At 36.0% G+C, this 21,407-nt stretch overlaps 1 pseudogene; it reads right to left on the bottom strand.

Moving 5' to 3' along the window:
• Window positions 1–432: 432 nt before the first annotated feature.
• The window catches only part of LOC121817662 (gastric triacylglycerol lipase-like), a 48,482-nt pseudogene continuing 27,507 nt past the window's right edge, over window positions 433–21,407 (bottom strand).

Below are 21,407 nucleotides of genomic sequence, written 5' to 3'. Positions count from 1 at the left end.
CTGAACTGAACTGAGCTGAAGATGCATATTTGTGCTTCAAAGAGCTCTCTTCTTGTCTAAAATATCAAAATCACCATGGCTTGGAACACATTCACAGATGAATAAAATATTTTAATAGTGTTCATACTTCATACAAGTACAAAAGTTTTATCAAGCAGATTCTGACTTAAAAATTATAAAGATCATTTTAAAAAGCAAACAAAAGAGACTAGCAAAAAACCCTTTGCATACAAAAAAGCAAGGAAACTTTAGGAAAGATGGAAAATATGTGTAAAAGTGAAGAAAATTTCAACGTCATTAAATTTCATTCATTGTCATAATGATTTCAGTATAAACTTGATAATAAGCATCTAATCTGGCTACTAAATCAAAATGATTATAGGTGGGAATCTTCTTATGGTAAATGAATTTGGAGATATGTGGTTCCAAATTCTAACCATCTATTGGATTGGCCAAATTGTCCCGTCCACCACTCCACATTGCAGTTGGAACCTTCATGTTCTTCATATCATAAAATGGAAGAGTGGGCTAAAAGAAAATGAGAAATTGTAAGATTTATGTTAATAGCATATCAAATTAAAAATAGTAACTTGATTATTTTCTTCTCCCAAGAAAACAAAATGCAATTATCCATTGAATCTCAATTATTTTCAGACAGAAATGGACTACTGTCCAAGCCTTTAAATTATAGTAAACAAATGATTTTCACAAACTAGAAATTCTGTGTACCTTAGGTTCTTTATATATGAAATAGTGATATTAATAAGTATATGGAAAATTTCATAAGATTGTTTTGAGGTTCAAATAATATACAAATTTGCTCTGCATAGTATTGTCATAAAAATTGATCTAATTGTTTTGAACCTATCATTATGTCTATTTATATCATTTTCCTGGGAAATGTAAAATATTGCATAATCTTTCAAAATCTAATGTTTAATTAAATCTTTAATTCTATTTTCATTTTTGTCTTGTAAGTGGGGTCAATTGCTAAATTTCGAAAAGTGAGCTTACCTGATTATAATGAGTTCAGTTCAGTTCAGTTGCTCAGTAGAGTCCGACTTTTGCGACCCCATGAATTGCAGCATGCTAGGCCTCCCTGTCCATCACCAACTCCTGGAGTTCACTCAGACTCACATCCATCGAGTCCGTGATGCCATCCAGCCATCTCATCCTCGGTCGTCCCCTTCTCCTCCTGCCCCCAATCCCTCCCAGCATCAGAGTCTTTTCCAATGAGTCAACTCTTTGCATGAGGTGGCCAAAGTACTGGACCTTCAGCTTTAGCATCATTCCTTCCAAAGAAATCCCAGGATTGATCTCCTTCAGAATGGACTGGTTGGATCTTTTTGCAGTCCAAGGAACTCTCAAGAGTCTTCTCCAACACCACAGTTCAAAAGCATCGATTCTTCGGTGCTCAGCCTTCTTCACAGTCCAACTCTCACATCCATACATGACCACTGGAAAAACCATAGCCTTGACTAGACGGACCTTAGTCGGCAAAGTAATGTCCCTGCTTTTGAATATACTATCTAGGTTGGTCATAACTTTTCTTCCAAGGAGTAAGCGTCTTTTAATTTCATGGCTGCAGTCACCATCTGCAGTGATATTGGAGCCTCAAAAAATAAAGTCTGACACTGTTTCTACTGTTTCCCCATCTATTTCCCATGAAGTGATGGAATCGGATGCCATGATCTTCGTTTTCTGAAAGTTGAGCTTTAAGCCAACTTTTTTGCTCTCTTCTTTCACTTTCATCAAGAGGGTTTTTAGCTCCCCTTCACTTTCTGCCATAAGGGTGGTGTCATATGCATATCTGAGGTGATTGATATTTCTCCCGGCAATCTTGATTCCACCTTGTGTTTCTTCCAGTCCAGCATCTCTCATGATGTACTCTGCACATAAGTTAAATAAGCAGGGTGACGACATACAGCCTTGACGTACTCCTTTTCCTATTTGGAACCAGTCTGTTGTTCCATGTCCACTTCTAACTGTTGCTTCCTGACCTGCACATAGGTATCTCAAGAGGCAGGTTAGGTGGTCTGGTATTCCCATCTCTTGAAGAATTCTCCACAGTTTCTTGTGATCCACATAGTCAAAGGCTTTGGCATAGTCAATAAAGCAGAAATAGATGTTTTCTGGAACTCTCTTGCTTTTTTGATGATCCAGCGGATGTTGGCAATTTGATCTCTGGTTCCTCTGCCTTTTCTAAAACCAGCTTGAACATCGGGGAGTTCACGGTTCACGTGTTGCTGAAGTCTGGCTTGGAGAATTTTGAGCGTTACTTTACTAGCATGTGAGATGAGTGCAATCGTGTGGTAGTTTGAGCATTCTTTGGCATTGCCTTTCTTTGGAATTGGAATGAAAACTGACCTTTTCCAGTCCTGTGGCCACTGCTGAGTTTTCCAAATTTGCTGGCATATTGAGTGCAGCACTTTCACAGCATCATCTTTCAGGATTTGAAACAGCTCAACTGGAATTCCATCACCTCCACTAGCTTTGTTCATAGTAATGCTTTCTAAGGCCCACTTGACTTCACATTCCAAGATGTCTGGCTCTAGATTAGTAATCACATCATCATGATTATCTGGGTCATGAATCTTTGGGAGTTGGTGATGGACAGGGAGGCCTGGTGTGCTGCGATTCATGGGGTCGCAAAGAGTCGGACACGACTGAGTGACTGAACTGAACTGAATTGTAATATTATACCAATTATATATGAATAAAGATTATCACTTTAAAATTGATTTATTAATGTTTTAGCTTCAGAAAAGTTATTTTCAACTTCACACCTTATAATTAATAATGCTGTGAGGTTTTTACCACTGTTGTTAAATCTGGAAACCCCTCTGTCAATGTCCTGTCATATGTGTGCCTTCAAATTTCAGGACAGTTCAAGTCTCTCTAAATATTTAAGTACTCTCGACACTGACTACATTATTCCTAGAAGTGTTTAAAGATTGTTAGCAATAATTTACTTACACAGAAATGATGGCAAAGTACAGAAATGATGGCAAACTACAAAAATACATTTCCCTCTATTTAGACTATATGTATCAGCTAAGTGTCCATAAGCAAATTGCGAAACTTCCCATCACCATACTTAGCACTAGCTAGCAAAAGGGAACAGTGACAGAGAGGAAACTAGAGCGGAAACATCCAGTAGTCTTCGTCAGTTGTGGTTGATATATATGGATTTTGCAAATTTCATTAAAATGTATTACCTTGTGAGTAGATTAGAGAGCCCTGGAAGGGTCTTGTGCAAACGAGGATCTTGAATTTTAGATTTTGTGACTTTCAGAGTCACTCCAGGTTTGGCTTGGAGACCACTCAGATTTGGAGAGGAGCTGGGGAAAAGATAGATCTGAGAGAACAGAACAATCTAAAAGAAAATATGTAAATTTAAAATATATGCAATTATAATGCACAAATGTCATATGGGAATAAATTCATTATTTTGTACTTGCCTCTGCCATCCTTCTTTACTCAGATACTCAGGAGGTGAGGGGACTCAGGTGAGCATTGCATCTGTTAATTTAAAATAAAGAAGTTGTGTTTTGTTGCATTTCTGAATATAATATGAATAAACACAAGACATTTTTTAAAAGACAAAAAGGTATATACTTTATTATTGGATTTATACAAAATTACAGAAAGTGAAAGCTGAGCTATAATGACTAAAATTAAGGAATAAATTAGCAAGATGCATGAGGAAATTTTTTGGGGGTGATGAGAGTGTGGTCTCATTCTAGTGTGACTAGAATGTTAGTTTTCTGGATGTATACATATAATAAAACTCACAAAACTGTACCCTTTAAATATGCATAGATGAATGTACATTAGTTATATTTTAAGATATTTGTAAAAGAAAAGAAGAGAATAAGAGAGAGACTTTTTTAACAGAATGATCGACACACTAATTCCAAAGGCGTAACTCAAGGGTGTTATGGAGACTGGGCCTTGGTCTTATTTTTCTTTGGAACTCCTGGTCTTGAACTTTTTTTTTTTTTCTTGAATCAGCACCTATGAATACTGTTTGGATTAACTGGCCCTAGCAAAGGCACCTCTTACTTAGTTCTCTCCCTCTCTGAAGCTCTTAGCATAACTCCTAAACATTTATTATGGTGTTCTTTGTAGACCTAGTTTCCACTAGGCACATATTTTCACCTAATCTCTTAATATAAAGAGACTACAGTCTTCATGAATCCATGGGACTTATTCATTCACTTTTAAAAATTTAAGCTTACAGAGAAAACATTTTACTGAGCTACAAATAGCACCATCCCTATAAACTCTAAAGACTGTAATTTGAATTGTATGACTTACAGATATATTAGAATGGTGATTAATGAAGTCATTTGAAAGAATAAAAAAAGTGAACTATTATATTTGGGGAAAAGTTAACATATCAAGAGGTTAATAACATCTATTTTTAATTTACTGATATTCTGATTTATAGAAGAGATGCTTAGCAGAAAGTTGAGGCATGACAAGTGTGTCCTTACAACATAATACACTCCTATGCAATCTGCACGGAAGGCAGAAGGAGAAGGGGATGGCACAGGATGAGACTGTTAGATAGCATCACCGACTCAATGGATATGAATCTGAGTAAACTGGGAGATACTGGCGGACAAGGAGCCTGGCATGCTGCAGTCCATAGGTCACAAAGAGTCAGACGTGACTTAGCAACTGAACAACATTTGGACTGATAGTGCTCAGCAGATGAAGATTAAACTGCTTATCACATTTAAAAGTTGTATCTGGAGATGGTCGTTAACTTATCTCTAACCTAATATATGTATGGCTGTCTGCTTCTATAGTCAAGTTTGTTCAATGCACCAAAGGTACTGTGCAGAAGTACACATGTTTCTTCTTAGTCAGTATGACTTCTTCTCAGCACTTTGTGAGCAAATAAAACTTCAACCTGAATTAAAGGATAAGCCTTGGAATTTAAGGGTGTTAGACCTAGCTAGATTCCCATTCAATGAGTAATAAATCTTATTTCCTTGGAATCAATTGCTTTCATTCTGTGATAGGGTTTGTCCCCTTTCTCTTCCAGAGAAGTTGTTCACATTTAAAGAGGGATGAAACTCGGAATCATGAAGCCAGTCATTTGCAGTCCAAGGAGTAATGTTTTCTTTCTCTCTCCCAGGATGTGAGGTGGCAGGTAAACAACTGTCCTATTCTTATTTAAATGGAAAGATTCATAAGTATGACAGTAGAGAAGTCCTTTTGCCATGGGCCTAATCATCTTAAAGCTTCACAAGGGAACCAATTCAGGCATGAGAAACCGGTGTGATTATTGCTATTATAGTCTTGCTGGTGTGGAAACTTTATGCTTACTTGCAGGACAAAAGAAACGAGTTAAGATATTAAAAGCTATCAGGAAACTTCAAATGAGTATCTAATCAGAAAACAAATACACTGAACATTTCACTTCAATGGTTCAAAAAATTCACAGGTTTTAGATTTCTTGTCAATGCCAACTAGGAAACAAGATTGGAAATATATGGGAATATACTGCATGATCAATGAGATCACACTACTTTTCTAAAGAAGCCAGTACCATAAAAATAAACAAATGGATTACAAGTAATATAAAGAGTCTTTGTACTGTGTAGTTTGGACAACCGTGTCCTTGGGAACTAAAGGTTAGGATGCTCACGAATGCATGGAAATATCTGGAAGGCTTTTACAATTATTCAAACAACTACTGAATAGCTAATGAGAGTTCCTGCCAGCGCTGTCATCTATGGAGACGCATAAGGCGTGAAGTGAATTCCGGAGCTGTTGATAAAGAGAACTGGAGAAAAAAATGGGTGACAGGAAATACAGAGAATTGAAAGAAAATTTTCAAGGCAACTGGGGTCTCTTGAATTGCAGGTGGATTCTTTACCAACTGAGTAAAGAATCTTTACCAGTTAAGAACATTTAATTTTACTTCATTTAACTCCTGGGTCGGGAAGATCTGCTGAAGAAGGGATCTACTCATGCCAGTATTCTTGGGCTTGCCTTGTGGCTCAATTGGTAAAGAATCTACCTGCAATGTGGGAGACCTGGATTCCATCGCTGGGTTGGGAAGATCCCCTGGAGAAGGGAAAGGCTACCCACTCCAGTATTCTGGCCTGTAGAATTTCATGGACTGTATAGTCCATGGGGTCACAAAGAGTCATGACTGAGCGATTTTCTTTAAGAAAAGGCCTAAATTTAAATCTCAGCTCCTTTATTTGCTTTGTGATTTTGCACACACAATTTATCCTCAGCGTCCTCTCTTTTTTAAAATCCCTGATAGCTCAATTGGTAAAAAAATCCGCCTGCAATGCAGGAGACCCCGGGATGAATCCTGGGACAGGAAGATCTGCTGGAGAAGGGGAATCCCCCTGCAATGCGGAAAACCTGGCTTCCATCCCCGGGTTGGGAAGATCCCCTGGAGAAGGAAAAGGCTACCCACTCTAGTATTCTGACTTAGAGAATTCAGTCTATGGGGTCACAAAGAGTCCGACCCGACTGAGCGACTTTCACTTTCATTTCACTACCAATTTTGTAGCATTTTTGTGGGAATTGTGATGTCATTATAAAGTACTTAGGAAAGTACTTGTTTTCCCTACCTTCTGCTTGTGAGATTGTCTAAGATTTAATTACTGATTTTTAAGATAAACTCTGCATAATTTTTAACACAGAAGTTTAACATGCTGAGTAAAATGAGCACAAGAACCACCTAAACACAGTAAATACCCAAGATTAAGATGAAAACAGAAGCAAATCTCCAAATGTTCCCTCTAGTGGCAAATCTGGGTAACTGCATATGAGGTGGTTCGACAGCATCACTGACTCCATAGACTAGAACATGAGTAAGCTCCAGGAGATAGAGGGGGACAAAGGAGTCTGGCCCCCTACAGTCCATGAAATTGCGAAAAATCAGACACAACGTAGCGACTGAACCACAACAAATAATTCCTATAAATTTCCTTTGAAAATAGACTGTGAATATGAAAATATGATACTACTTTACCAAGAGACCCCTGGTGGTTCAATGGTAAAGAATCTGCCTGCCGATGCAGGAGACGTGGGTTCAATCCCTGGGTTGGGAAAATCCTAAGTAACAGTAAGTATTTTTCTCATAAGGTTACTGCCTTCTTGTCCCTGTCTGACCACTTCCAGAATTTATTTCATAAAATGGTTTTAGAGCCGCTAACACTAAAACACTGCTAGATCTGTAGCAATTCTGATATTACCATTAAGCACATTTCTGTATTAATGGCATTCATTGATTTCTGGACCTGTGCATAATCTGAATTATTTGAATACTAATAGGTTATTTAAAACTCAAATTTGACCTCAAAATGTCTTTATATCTGAAGAAACCAAGAGTATGTTATAGCAGATAGAAAATAATCATCACTTCTAAAATGATCTGAAGAGTTTCAGAACAAACCTCCCTAAATGTGCCATTTGGGCATGTAAACTACTTTGAGCTGAAGGCAGTTGGGACTCAGAAGACTCAAGAAGAAATGCTATCCTTCTTTTAACTAGTTAAAACTATTGAAATGTGGGACTGGTCTAGGAAGAGAGTTATTGCTAAGAGAGAACTTTTTATCTGAATGACTATCTGTATGGCAGGACAAACATAAAATTACCAAACACCTTGCCTTCTTCTTGTTCAGGGAGTCACCTGTCCCCACTTGAAGCCCCAGGCTCCTATCCTGTTCTTTAGCTCAAGATGGTATATAAGTCCCAATTATCTGCCTTGTCCTTGTGTCTCATTGTCACTGTGGATCTCTGATATTTACACGTTAAATTTAGCTTTCTCCTTTTAATCTGTTATATTAGTCTGGTAGAGGAAAGTTTTCTTTCTCCCCTGCAGATCTGTACTTCAATCAGTGCATCTTATAGCTATAGACTGGGAAGTCACTAATATCAACATTAGACATGAAATTACCATTAATATTATAAAGATAATACCAAGAGAAAATTTTTTTCTCCACTATCTCAATCGTTTCTTTGTTTCATATCTGGATAAACTGAAGTTGATAATAGCTAAAGTGTGTCGGGTGTGGAAATAGGAAAGCCCCTAAACTGAACCCCATTATGTGATATAAGAATTATCTCTAATAAGAGATACTTACCAGAGTCAATGAAATAAAGGTAACAATGGGTACAAGTATTTAGAACAATGGGTGTAAGTATTTAACACGTTTCTGACTATAAAGCATAGACAAAGGAAAGCAAATCAACAATAACACAACAAAATTTGTCTGCTTAACAGACTTAGAACAGTGATACTCTTAGTATTTCTGACCAGAAGCATCAATGTCACTTTAGAAATTGTTATAAATACAAATTTTTAGACTCACTCCAGACCTGTTCAATCAAGAACACCTAACAATTTATGTCTGTAAAAGTCTTTTTGATGTATATCAGAAGTTAACATTGAAAGCCTATTCTTCAGGATGTTTCTGCACTTCTCAGATCAGGTTTTGTTCATTTGAAGGATGTCTGTATAGCAAACAGCCTCAGAAGACAGAAGTATTATCTCTCTTCAGGTAGAGGGCAGGGTTGTTCTAGATGGGCATGATTAAAAAAAAAAAAATCTCTCTCTGGGGCAGATACTGGATAGGTTTGCTAGCACATATCCCCCTTTATAAGACGGGGTTTGCTGAGCCCTGGAATCCTCACTGTGACATGGACACGTTGTATATGCTGTGTCCATCTAGGTCTGCCTCCACAGTATCCCTATGAGCCTGAAGATCAAGGGAATAGAAGGGTCATGAGGTCTGCTGTACTGTGAGTAACAGAGTCCTTTATCTTTGCAATGGGGGCTTCCTGCGTTCTGCCAGCATCCATGAAATTGTGCCAGGCTACCATACTAGCTTACAGGACTAGTCTTATCTGTGACAGATCAGACCCACTGGACCAGGACACTCAAATGCAGTGGAATTCCCTCACTTTAGTCAGTTCCCTGCTTAGAGGGGCCTTTCCTGATCATTCTACTTAATGTAGTGTCTTGTGTCCTTCCTGCTCCTCTATCTACTATATTTTTATCATTAGCTGTGATATTACCTAATTACTATATATATGTATATACCTGTTTATATTTTATTATCAATCTTCACCACTAAAATATAACTTCTAGGTGGGCAAAGGGTTTGTCTTTTGTTCTTTACACCCAGAACAATGTCTAGCTTGATAAACATTTATTAAATGAATATCAGTATCACATATTCTATATAAGCTTATCAAATGAATATAAATATTTTCTACAAGAAGTAGAGCTACGATAGACCAAGAAGCTTCTTTAAAATATTTACCATAACAGATTTACATGTTTTTCCCCAACCACCTTCTCAAACTTTCCAAACAGAGACTCTATCTTTCTATTGGGCTCTAACATCAGTAATCAAGAGGCTCCATCTTAGAGGGCCAACTGGGGTGTGAAATATCCACTCCAAGTCCACCCTCCCTCCAACCAAGCCAATGACAACTTTGGATTATCTTCAACTAACTCAGGCAGTGACATTAATTTAAGAATCAGAAGCTAGCATCTGGGAAACTCTTTGAACAACAGAATGTAAGTGAAGGAAAAGATGTTTGTTATTATGGGTATTCCCCACACTTTTCCTTTTCCCCAGTATATAAGGGAATATAATAAAGTATCCCGCCACTTCATTATTGATGATGACATGTGTTTTCATGAACCCTAACTGGGTTTTATTCAAATTAAGTGACTTTCTTTAGTTGGTTGAGATTAAGGAGCATCCTAGTAAATTGTTCATTTCGCCTGAGGAGTAAGTACAATCAGTAGCTTCTGAGTTGGTGTTGTTAACTTTGCTTATTTTGTGGATAACAGATAGATTTAGTTTGCAAGTGAATCTAAGGGAATGGGAACTCTGCTTATATTTTTCTAACAGTATATTGAATCCTAATTTCTCATATCTAAAATACTGCGAGTTTTCTTTTTTTGACCTTTCCCCATCTTTGTTCTTCAACACTAGCTATTACCTAATTTCTCTTCTCCTTTCCCTCTTTCCTCTGTCTGTTTCTTCTCCACAAACTGATGGACAAAATTTCAGAATTAAATGCATTGAACAACATAAAAGGTAAGGGGTCAAAAGCCTGAGCTAGGAGGGAGAAAAATCCCAGATTTTTTCTCCTTGTGTTTTAAGTCTTTAGAATAAGTAATCAGAAATACAAACTATATGAAAAACTCTCAAAGGTGGTTCTATAAATCCACCCCTTATTAACACAATGTTCAGTCACTCAGTCGTGTTTGACTCATGGACTGCAGCGCGCCTGGCTTCCCTGTCCTTCACTATCTCCCAGAGTTTGCTCAAACTCATGTCCATTGAGTGGACGATGCCATCCAACCGTCTCATCCTCTGTCGCCCCTTCTCCTCCTGCCCTGTTTTTGCCAGCATCAGGGTCTTGCATCAATAATATGCTCCTAATGCCACTAATGACTTCCCTGGTGGCTCAGATGGTAAAGCGACTGTCTACAATGCGGGAGACCTGGATTCGATCCCTGGGTTGGGAAGTTCCCTGGAGAAGGAAAAGGCAACCCACTCCAGTACTCTTGCCTAGAAAATCCCATGGACGGAGGAGCCTGGTGTCCATGGGGTCACAAAGAGTCGGACACAACTGAGCGACTTCACTTTCACTTAATGCCACTAAGTAAAAAGTATTGAATTACTGAGACGCTAAATTGAGAAGTAAGCAAGTGTGTTTAAAGGGAGAATCAGAGGTGGGAACTGTTATTCAGTATAGAAGTATCCATATTAGGAGAAAAATTATGGATAATGGCTCCTTATGTTATTTCTAGTATAATTAATCAAGAGTGGCAGGCTAATTGTTTCACCAATGAAGGAGATGCTAACATTTTTTAGAGTAGTTCCACCTTGCCCTCAGAAGATTTCAAGAGAGGCTTACTTCATAGCAGCAATGAAACAATAACTGGAAAAGGTCTTATTTAGGACTATTCTTAAAAGTAACCTGACCAAGTTTGGGCCATCTTGGGTATACTAGGATACTAACTGGTATTTTAATAAGGTCAATTTGCTTCATGTGTGAAATGAAAAAAAAAATTCTTTTAACTTGGAACTTCATAGAGCATAAGTGATTTGTTTGACAAAGATTAAACTTGCAATATGAATACATTTTATATTTTATTATTTACATTTTGATCTATATTTTCTATAGCTCAAATACAGATAAGTATTAATTTGAAATGGTAGATCTAGAAGTGTGATTCTAATATTGATCATGAACTTGTTCTCTATAATGTAATGGTGAAGCCCTGAGCCCTAATGAATGGAAATGTTTTTTAACTGTGAAAAAATGATAATTCTCTGGAGTCAGACTCTTTGTGTCTGAATGCTGGCCTTGCCACTGACAACTTGTGAGAGTTTCAGCAAAATTAATTGCTATCGACTGACCTGTGTCTCCCTCCAAATTCCTATGTTGACCCTTCACTGCCATATTCAAAGCCTTTGGGAGGTAATTAGCTTTAGGTGAGATCGTAAGGTTTAGGCCCTCATGATGAAATTAGTTCTCTTACAAGAAGAGATCAGAGAAGCTGCTGTCTAATTCTGTTTCTTCCATGCGAGGACACCATCAAAAAGGTGGCTATCTGCAAGTCAGGAAGAGGGTCCTCACCAGAAACCGAATTAGTCAGCACTTGGATCTGAGACCAGTCAGCCTCCAGGGCTATGGGAGGTAAATGTCTGCTGTTTAAACCACTCAGACTATGGCATTTTTTCTCCAGCAGTCCCAGAACACCATGATGTTACTTCTCCTTCCCTTACCTCAAATTCTCAATCTATAATATAGAGACAGCGATGGTTCCTATCTTACAGGTTTTTTTTTTTTAAATTATGTGTTATTTACCATAAAAAAATTTTCAAATGCACCTAACACATTTTCATCCTCAGTAAATGTCATTGTTTTTCCTCTGTATAAAAGTTCTCTGAATAATTAGGGAGTTCGGGACGGACATGTCCACATTGCTACATTTAAGAAGAATAACCAACACATAGCACATGGAACTCTGCTCAATGTTATGTGGCAGTCTGGATGGAAGGGAAATTGGGGGAGAATGGGTATATGTGTGTATATCACGGAGTCCCTACTTGTTTACCTGAAACTATCACAACATATTTAATATGTTATAGCCCAATACAAAATAAAAAGGTTTTAAGTCCCTGAACGTAGGGATCTTTATCTGTTTGGTCTCAGATGTACCCCAACTGCTTAGTATAATGCCAAATATTAATGGTGGCTCAAACAGTAAAGAATCTGCCCACAATGCATGAAACCAGGGTTTGATACCTGGGTCGGAAAGATACTCTGGAGAAGGGAATGGCTACCCACTCCAATATTCTTGCCTGGAGAATTCCATGGACAGAGGAACTTGGTGGACTACAGTCCATGGGGTCTCAAAGAGTCACATACACCAAATACTTTCACTACTTCACTTCAAGTGACCTGTTATTTGTTAAATGATTGAACTTATCCAGGCTCTCCTTTTATTCCTGTGTCATTCTAATTTTTCATCACTTCTCTCTTTCAATTTCCCACTCTGATATTCAACCCATGATGAGCAAAATTTTATTTATTTTTGTCCCAGTTAGCACATATATGCAAATTTTGGAAAATTGTTTTTCTCTCTCTACTGCTTCTCAAAGTTCAACTTTTATTTGAGCACTTCCCATTTGTATTGTCCCTATAATAAATATCATTGCATTCCTGTTCGCTATTTTACAAACCAATAAAAATGTTTATAAAAATTTTCTCCATATTCAAACATTCTTCCTTCAGTTCCTGTTGAATTCTATATGAAGCTGCTTTGTAAGGGAATTTCTAGATCTAAACAGAATTCTAATTTGAGATGAATACTAACAACAGGTCTCCTTAATTCTCAAAAGCCCTAGAGCATGGTTATTGTCTTTAGAACACCATTGCAATTCTACCAGTTACTATGTATTGAATATATAATGCAGGGTAAATACTTTCACAATCAGCATTAAGTTGCATCACACAATGTGACTTCTATGAGGGCATTTGCATATTTCCTGTGAGGACTTATAAAAATTAAGACTCTCTCATTTTGGAAAAGCGTTCAACACCTAAGTTACTGTCAATGACAACTTGAATTGTCATGGCAGTAGCAGTAGATTCAGGTCTTTGGCAACTCTTGTTATAAACTCTTCAAAAGAACTTTGTGCAATAGAGAAATGTATATCTGTGCTTTCCAATATGGTACCCAGTAGCCACATATGGCTGTTGAGGACTTGAAATGCAGCTAGGGAGACTGAGAAACTGAAATTTAATATAACTTAATTCTGGTTAAAATTTAAATAGTCAATGACTTAGAAACTGAACAACAACAAATGTAGCTCTTGTCCACCTACATTTTGGACAATATTTTGGATATTGGACAGTATTTTGAGACTGATAAATGAAAGGAACCAAAGTATTTTGGTAATGTCACATTAATTTTGGGTTTTCAAAACATAGAATGACTAAGTTCTACAGCATAACATGCTAATGACTCAGATTTAGTTAGACCAATGAGTAACTGAAAATGAATTAAATCCTGAGAGTCAATAAATAGGCATATCAATTTCTGACACTTTATGTTTGGTTTTTTTTGACATTTTAATATAATTACTGATGGACAAACTTCTCTGTGGAACTACTAGTGCTAGGATGAGCATTTTCCATAATGAATAAGTGATCCATAAATATTCCACTCCTTTCCATTTTAAAAAGCACTAACATAATCAGCTTCTTCAAAACAGTTCCTAGTCCATAAAGATGGTGGGACAGAGACCTGGTTTCATTGAACTCTAGCCAAGAGACTAATTAATGAGGTCTCATTTGGCTTCTTTGCCAAAAGAATAGCAGGCATTTTTACAGTCAATTCTCAAGGCACCATAGTGCCCAAATGCATACCATAAAACTTGCATTCTTTCTCCATAAATATTTCAGGATTTTTTTTTTTTTTGCTGGTAAGAAACGTGCTTACTCTTCAAACAGTTCTCTTGTCAAAAATACTGAAATCACCATGGCATGGCAAGCATGACAAAATGAATGAAATATTTTATTAGCCCTTAGTATACTTCTTTGGACAAATGCATATGATTAAGCAAAATGATTCTGGCTTAATCCAAGATTATTTAAACAAACAAACAAAGAGACAAGCAAGAAAACTTTGTGGATAGAGAAGTGAGAAAACTCAAAGAGGTGGAAAATAGGAGTAAAAATTTTAACCTTATTGAGCTTCATTTATTATTGCAATGATTTCAGTATAAATCTGATTGTAAACATCTAATTCTAGTACAAAATAAAGATGATTGTAGTGGAGAACATTCTCACAGTAAATGAAATTGGAGACTTTGACTTCCAATGCCTTAACATATTCTCAGTTCTGTCCAGCTCAGTCACTCAGTCGTATCTGACTCTTGGCCGACCCCACAGATTGCAGCATGCCAGGCCTGCCAGTCCATCACCAATTCCCGGAGTTTACTCAAACTCATGTCCATTGAGTCGGTGATGCCATCCAACCATCTCATCCTCTGTCATCCCCTTCTCCTCCAGCCTTTAATCTTTCCCAGCATCAGAGTCTTTTCCAAAGAGTCAGCTCTTCCTATCAGGTGGCCAAAGGACTGGAGTTTCAGCTTCAGCATCAGTCCTTCCAATGAATATTCAGGACTGATCTCCTTTAGCCTTGCTTTTTAATATGCAGTCTAGGTTTGTCATAGCTTTTCTTCCAAGGAGCAAGCATCTTTTAATTTCGTGGCTGCAATCACCATCTGCATATAAGTTAAAAAAGCAGGGTAACAATATACAGCCTTGATATCCTCCTTTTCCTATTTGGAATCATTCTGTTTCACGTCTAGTTCTAACTGTTGCTTCCTGACCTCCAATACAGATTTTTCAAGAGGCAGATCAGGTGGTCTGGTATTTCCATCTCTTTAAGAATTTTCCAGAGTTTGTTGTGGTCCACACAGTCAAAGGCTTTGCCCTAGTCAATAAAGCAGAAGTATATGTTTTTCTGGAACTCTCATTTTTTTTGATGATCCAGCGGATGTTGGCAATTTGATCTCTGGTTCCTCTGCCTTTTCTAAATCCAGCTTAAACATCTGGAAGTTCATGATTCACATACTGTTGAAGCCTGGCTTGGATAATTTTGAGCATTACTTTACTAATGTGTGAGATGAGTGCAATCGCGCAGTAGTTTGAGCATTCTTTGGCATTGCCTTTCTTTGGGATTGGAGTGAAAACTGACATTTTCTAGTCTTGAGGCCACTGTTGAGTTTTCCAAATTTGCTGGTATATTGAGTGCAGCACTTTCACAGCATCATCTATTAGGATTTGAAATAGCTCAACTGGAATTCCATCACTCCCACTAGCTTTTTTTGTAATGATGCTTCCTAAGGCCCACTTGACTTTGCATTCCAGGATATCTGGCTCTAGGTGAGTGATCACACCATCATGATTATCTGGGTCATTAAGATCTTTTTTGTACAGTTCTTCTGTGTATTCTTGCCACCTCTTCTTAATATCTTCTGCTTCTGTTAGGTCCATACCATTTCTGTCTTTTATTCACCCATCTTTGCATGAAATATTCCTTTGGTATCTCTAATTTTCTTGAAGCAATCTCTAGTCTTCCCCCATTTTATTGTTTTCCTCTATTTCTTTGCATTGACCACTGGAGGAAAGCTTTCTTGCTATTCTTTGAGATTCCTTGCTATTCTTTGGAATTGTAGAACATTAACATCTCCTAGAACTTCCTAAATGTCCTGTCCACCACTCCACATTGCAGTTGGAACCTTCATATTCTCCACATGGTACAATGGAGGAGTGGGTTAAAGAGAAATGAGAAATAGTAAAGTGTATGTTAATAACATATCACATGAGGAACAGTAACTTGATTATTTTCTTTCTCCTTAAAACTATAATAGTAATTACCTGTTATTTGGTCCGCAGAAATTATCAGTGGAATCTCAACCATTGTTAGACAGAAATGGACTATTGTAAGCCTTCCATCATAGTAAAATGATTTTCACAAATTAGAAGTTCTGTGTACCTGGGTTCTTCATGTGTGAAATGGTAATAATAACAAACATCTGCTGAATATCACAAAGTTTCTGTGAGGTTCAAATGGCATAATACATTGGATTTTACCATGTGTGGTACTGTTGTAATACAGTTATGCTTTATTATTTTGAACCCATCCTTAGGTCTATCTATATCATCTTTCTAGAAATCATAAAACATTGCATTATCTTTTAAAAATAAGTGGTTTGTTAAATCTTTGCTATATCTTCATTTTTGTCCTTTAAGAGCCAAATAATTTTGAAAACATAACCTTGCCTGATTATCATGTAAAATATTTAGAATTGTATTTCCCCAGTTATATGCTTGAACTGTAACTTTAATAACAGCCTTAAATCAAGACAAAATAAACTATTACTTATAAAATCTTACAAAATAAGTAGAGCTGGAGACTAGTGGGTTTAGTTGCTTCATTTTACAATATGACCTATTGACTCAGATTTAATGTTTCTCATATATAAGTCCAGTCTTTCTGCCACAATACTGTGTGTTCCTGGATGAATGACTGCTAAAATATATTCCCATAGAACTAGAAGCAGACAATTTGGTAAAAATATCATACTTTCAATAAAAGTAATAAGGACATTAAACACACATTTTGGCAATGTTTGAACCATAGTGACTTATACTACCTATTAAGGAAGGACCTAATAAACAGATGAAAAACTATAATTATGATTTCACACAGACAAATGAATGCTTGTCACGTTTTCTTAAAATGTAAACTTACTATAATGTTAAGTTTTGTATTATATTTTATTTTGGTGGTATAAATTAAATTTCAGTCTATAAATATTGCTTAAGATCCAACTACTTCAAGTCACTAAGATCCGAATTAATTCCTATAGCACATAAAATATGGAATACTAATTTACTACAGGTATAAAAGCTGCTTTGTTGCTTTACAATTCAATTATCAAATACATTTTCAAACAGAATAATTCAGTTAATATTTGCATACAGAATTGATATTCAGGAAAAGTTTTTATCCTTTATATAGAATTTCCTTTTAGTAAAAATTTCCTCATGATACTCCAAGAAAAGTTAAGTTTTCAAATACAGTAAGACAAAGATTTCTGGTGCAAAAGAATGGCCTCAGAATTGGAAGGAGTGAAATGGGGCTTTAGTAGCATTCTATTATAATTGTGAGACAAGAGTAATTCAGGAACTATCTTTTCTACAAAGTGGAGATGCTAGGCAGTGGAAGTGTCCTAAACAGATGCCTGCAACCAAGATTTTGAGATGAGCCATCTCTTCTAAGGACAAATGTTGATTTGTTGACTATAGGTAAGTGGAGTAAAAACTTTTAGGGCAAAGAAGGCACATGACATCCAAGAGTATCATTCATCTACAGATTTCAAGGGTATGTACCTTGGAATAATATGCACTCACACCCTGTATGTAGATATCAGCTTATACCTTAGCAAATGATTTTAGTAATGTGAGGTCACTTTGGCCCTAGTATTTCTTCTATCACATGGGAAATTCTTCTGAAAGAGTAAGAATACTGGAATGGGTTGTCATGCCCTCCTCCAGAGGATCTTCCTGACCCGGGGATCAAACCCACATCCCTTATGTCTCCTGCACTGTAGGCAGATTCTTCACAACTGAGCCACCAGGGAAAACTGATGGTAAGTTGACATAAAACACATTTGTACCAGTTCTCCAATTTGAAATGAATAGAAAGCTATCACCTTTGAACATAAAAGTAACAATTCTGTCTTTATCACATCCCCCTAATCTTCAGTCCCTGGCCATTATCTATTTTTGATATCAAAGGAGTTCCCTTCCATCTCCTCAAAAAAGATACAATATCCTGGCTACAATAACAAACAGAGAATCACTAAGGCTTATAAAGGAGGAGAGCTTTCAAACAAAAAAGAGAGAGAGAGAGAAGAAAGGGAGACAGGAGAGAGGGAAAAGAAAGAAGGGTTGAATGGAAAGAAGAGGGAAATGTTTAAGAAATTTGCCACTTGTCATCTGGTTGGAGATGACTTATACAATTATTTTAACGAGACTATGAAAAGAAATGACAGAAATGTTACTGATATATTTATGAAACATTTCCCTTTTCTACTAAAAACTCAAACTGTTCCTTTAATTATGGGATAAATTTTGGGTTGCCAGATAAAATACAGAATTCTAAATTAAGCTAAATTTGGAATGCGATAGTAGATATACTAAAAATTTATTTGTTTATCTGAAAATAAAATTTAACTGAGTGTCCGGTATATTTTTTAAATCTGACAACCCTAAACAAAAGTTATCTGATTGAGATTTAAGCTCTGGAATAACTTTTCTTACTCTAGTCTCCAAAATCAATTTAAAAAATATAACACATCACCCAGCAGTGCTTTATTCCCCCCATGCTTTTTAAATAAGTATTGGAAGTCCCATAAATACTGAGTGGCAGAATTTGAAAAGTCAATCTTGACAATAGTTTAGCACATTTTGAACTGATGTTCCTGCTGGATTCTGTGATATGTATACATCAATATGACTCTAGAAGAAAGAAAAACAGCATATATATTTGTCAGTCATTAGCTCCTTTATAAGAATTAGTATTTTTCATAACAGTATAACTGTTCTACCTCAATCAGTTTAGAATGAAACACTGTGCATTGCCAGAGAAATCTAAATCACTTTTTTTAATATGGTAATGTTTGATCAAAATTTTTTTCTGAGATAAAGGTCTTAAATTGAATCAGTGCCTAGATAATGATACTAGATTAATTAGGAGGCAAACAGAGGAAAAAAGATTAAAATTCTTTTGCATACCATATTCAAACATGCTTTCATATAAGACATAAAAACATAATTTGAATTATCTACATAGTCATATTGAATAACTTCATCCCAGAAATATTGAACTTTAAATTTTGTGCAAAATACATCTTGGATTATAATATAGTTTACTTTATTATATATATGGTATATTATATTATACATATAATATAATATATCAAACATTTTAAGATATACATAAATTGGATAAGTTGTCCCTGGGTCTATACAACATCATTAACACATCATCAAAAAATTTTACTTTAAATCATTAAGTGACGCCTATCTTATTTAATTTTGGGGATCATTTCCAAAAAACAATATAGTTAATTTGCTACATACATCAATTACCACATGGTTGCACACATTCTGACCAATGAACTTGCTAATGTATGTGTTACGTAAAAATTCTTTTTCACCAAACAGGATCTGAAAATGATATATTTGAAAGATAACTTTTGATGGAAAAATGTATTTCATGCAAGAGAAATCAAGAATGACAGAATTAATGAAATATACAAAATTTGCAGTGTGTTACTGAGTAGTAGAGTTAGTTCACTGTGATACTGTACCAGCAGTATGAAAAAAATTGTCTAGTAAAATAGAATATGTTAGACATTTTTTAAAAAATTCAACCAAACGAGTACCTTTGAGAGTAATGAACTGAATCTCACCTCAAGTAGAGCAAGTAGAATACAATAAAGCTAATGGGCACAGAACATATTTTTTGATGCCGTGCTACATACATAAAAATGGAAAGAAAACACACCCACACTTAAACATTCACAGTTAAGCAAATAAACCTGCTCATCTTAATATATGTTCTTTGTAAGAAAAGGTAATAGAATGAGATTTATAAAGTGAATCTTTTAAAAGAGAGAAAATAAATTTCCAGAGATAGTGGATGAGAGGCAAAAAAAAAGAAGCCAGATTAAGCACTGTAATAATAAAAATAGCAAGAAACAATACCAAAGAGTAAATTATGGAATGCATTATAGGAAAATATGTTTTCTCTGAAATCCTTCAAGAAGAAGACAGCGGAAGAAGTATATTTAGAGAAATTTATAAGTTAAAAACAAAATAAATTAGATAAAATTTATAATTGAATTCTATCTCAGAGACTGAAAAAAAGGAAAATAGAAAATACACAGATAAAAGTCAAAGAATAAATGTAAATCAAAAAGTAAAGCACAGATTTATACATGATATATGACTCCACTTACTTGCATTTCTATAAATTTAAAAACGAATTGTTAGCAACAAAAAGCACAATCAACATAGTTAAAGTGACTAAAGGCTGGGAGTGGGAGAATACCTGAGCTCTAAGGACAAATGGAAACTTTCTGGGATGATGGAGATATTCTATAGCTTTATTTTGGTGGTAGTTACATAGGTTTACACATTAGCCAAAACTTACTGGATAATATATTTTAAATAAGTGCATTTTGTTGTATATAAATCTTACCTGTGGTAAATTAATTAAAAAATAGCATCATGAAGTGAAGTGAAGTGAAGTCGCTCAGTTGTGTCCAACTCTTTGCGACCCCATGGGGTGTAGCCTATCAGGCTCCTCCGTCCATGGGATTTTCCAGGCAAGAGTGCTGGAGTGAATGGCCATTTCCATCTCCAGGGGACCTTCCCAACCCAGGAATCAAACCCAGGTCTCCCTCATTGCAGGCAGACGCTTTACCATCTGAGCTACCAGGGAAGCCCCTGGTGTTAAATTTATTAAAAAATAGCCTCATAATATTATAAATATGGCAACCATAACCTTTAAAGGAGCATTATACAAGACAGATAGTAGAAAGAAAAACCTACAGCACAAAGACACAACTTTGGGATGTTGAGAGAAGATAATCTGTATGTATGTCCTGTGAAAGGAGCAAAGCTAAATTATGAGTGAAATTAATTCCATGGAAAGGGGCTTCATCTCCAGTATATCTAGGTAGTAAACAATGCAAACCAAAAAAGACTACAAATTTAAGCAGTTTAAGCAACATAATGTATTTAAAATATTTGTAACATGGCCTGGGAACATGAGAAAAGCCACATTCTTAGCAAGTATATACAAGAATAATTTACAAAATTTGACCAGGGGCGTGACTTCCAACTTGGTGGTATAAAAACCTACAAAAGACCCACTCCTCAGTAATGGCAATGAAAACTTCTAAAATAAATTTTTTGATGATTCTGAAAATTAACCAAGAGCTTGCAAAAATCCATAGAATGTATGTTAAAGAAAACTCCTGAATCTTGGTAAGAATAATACATTATGAGGTGTTTAGCTTATGATATGCCTATGTGTTTTTCCAAACTTGTAGTAGCTTTGAAAAACAGGAGCCTTGCCACCAGTGTAGCTTTGTAAATCAGCAGCTTAGCAGACACTGAAAGAAAGTGAATGGGATCGAAGCTTTTCAAAATGTCCAATTTCCAGAGAACTAATATAATTCGATTAGCCTGACAAATCTTGGAAAAGCCTTTTTCATAGAATTTGCTTTTATTTGCCCTAACTT

Source organism: Ovis aries, chromosome 22 (genome assembly GCF_016772045.2).
Source record: "Ovis aries strain OAR_USU_Benz2616 breed Rambouillet chromosome 22, ARS-UI_Ramb_v3.0, whole genome shotgun sequence".
NCBI classification, from domain to species: Eukaryota; Metazoa; Chordata; class Mammalia; order Artiodactyla; family Bovidae; genus Ovis; species Ovis aries.
This window is presented reverse-complemented; position numbering and strand designations above follow the sequence as displayed.